Source organism: Bactrocera latifrons, unplaced genomic scaffold (assembly GCF_001853355.1).
Source record: "Bactrocera latifrons isolate USDA-ARS-PBARC rearing strain unplaced genomic scaffold, ASM185335v1 scaffold_84, whole genome shotgun sequence".
Taxonomy (NCBI): Eukaryota; Metazoa; Arthropoda; class Insecta; order Diptera; family Tephritidae; genus Bactrocera; species Bactrocera latifrons.
Genome location: NW_017537534.1, coordinates 1096431 through 1098699, shown reverse-complemented (window position 1 = coordinate 1098699; position 2269 = coordinate 1096431).

Sequence of the window (2269 nt, the reverse complement as noted above, 5' to 3'; positions counted from 1 at the left end):
CCAAATCCACAGCAACGGGTGACCGGGTCTGCTAGTATATACATATGTATGTATATAAATTATCAGGGTGACGAGAAAAGTTGAAATCCGGTTGACTGCTTGTCTGTCTGGTTGMCTTTCTGTCTGTGCGTCCCTCCCTGCAAGTTGTAACTCGATACTATCCCAATTTCCATATATTACATATTGATATAATAATAAACAAACTTCAACTTATTTTTTTATAGTAATAATGAACTTTAATGAACCACTTTTTGCCACCAGAGACATTTTTCTATCAATGGATCCATTGGATGCTTCAAAGCTTTCCAGCCAAGCTCTCCCCCATTTTTGCCGAATCATTACAGATGTGTGCTGTCTAGCGTTGTTCTGGTCGTTTTTTACAATTGCTTGAATCAATCTCATTAGTCCTGGCTTTGCGATGATTTGTTGAGCTTCACAATCYACTTTTCGTCTCTTATTACCATTCGCTTCAGAAATGGTTCAATTTTATTCCGCTTCAGCAAACAGCATTCAGATGTTAATTCGGTCCATCAAATTTTTCACAGACAATTCATGTGGTAAGCAAACATCGAACAAAGATCGTTTGATGACGAATGTTAAGTTGTCATGTGACTTATGTGATGGTCCTGGTCAATTTTCCAAATCATTTTCCAAAATTTCATCGACTTTTTCAACGATAGGTCCACGAGAGCGACACGCATCTTTCCCATCGAAATATTCAAACGGAAGAACAAAGATCGTTTGATGACGAATGTTAAGTTGTCATGGCTACTTATGTGACGGTCCTGGTCAATATTTTCCAAAATTTCATCGACTTTTTCAACGATAGGTCCACGAGAGCGAGACACATCTTTCCCATCGAAATATTCAAACGGAAGCATCGTCTCCGTAAATTTCACAAATTTCATTGGTGCTAGCGTGGCATTCTTCTCTTTTTTATACAAAAAATTTCAAAATATACCTATATAGCATCTAAGGCCCCTTTCTCTTTGGACTGACTCTGTCGRTCGGTAGGTTTCCTTCCAACTTGAGTTTTCCTAAACAAGCTAACTGTTCAAACTAAAGTTCCAAGAATCAATACTTTCCCTCCGAATACATAGTATACAGGTACATATTTTCTAACTTTCAGCTGACTTTATACCGCATCGATCAATACGAGAGAAATCTTAATGAACCTCAGAAATAACTTCTTCTTAATAACAAATTTATTCCTTGCAACTTGCATTAGTACAAAGTATTTGGTTACAATTTCTTATTGGCCATTMTTTTTGTGTTATAATATTTCTAGAACGATTTCCTAAAGCCCAAGAATAGTCAATAATATGACCTTGTGCCTGAAATTTACTAACTTTATGTAAGTAAAAGAAAAAATGTTTGTTAGGTAGCAGGAATATTTGACATGCAAACTCCACATATATTTTTCAATCTACCTGCTTTTGTTTTTGGTTTCTAAGTAATCAGGGCAAATACCACGATCGCTAAAACGCCCAGTCATCCTTGAATTATTAGCTGAAAGTAAAGATTAAATCGAAACAGAAGGTTAGAGGAAAGGGACCTCAAACCGCCCTTCATTAAATATTTTGATTTTGTACATAGAAGCATCTTTTTGAATATTCACTCCTCTGCTAATAGTAAACAACATAAAATTTTCGAAGATGGAACAAATGGCTAAAAATTATAGCTTTGTGTAAGCGGCACACCCCCTTCAATCCGCATTCTATAGATTCATAAGTAGTTGTATTTTCAAGGCTAAAAATAAAAAAATCCAGCGATTAAGAAATGGACAAATTGCCATATTCAGAAATTTGGATAACCATTCGTACTAAATGTGGCAAATCAAAGGAAAACAAGAGGTGTTTTCGGACTCAAGGTATTGAAGAGTGTTTGTGTAGATAATGAAAGATCCAAATAAAGAAACTACTTTCGCTTTAAGCATACACGCATAAACGACAAAATGTAAAGCAGCAGCTTAAAATTGGCTATKATGGAGGTTTTGAATTGAGTGTCTCGCATTTTAATAACACTATTATGAAATTATTTCAGAAGTATGTCCCTGCAGTAATTGTAAGTAAACGTACAAAACCGTGGTTCGCGAAAGATTTATATAAAGTAAAAAAAAAGAACTAAAGATTTTAAAAATTTTAAAAGAACTGATTCACATGTCGACTGTTCTAAATATTCTGCACTGCGTCGATAGTATCATATTTGGACCTAAACAAAAAATGTAAAAAAATTTACTTAAATAAGGTAAAAAATAATATTGTACGTA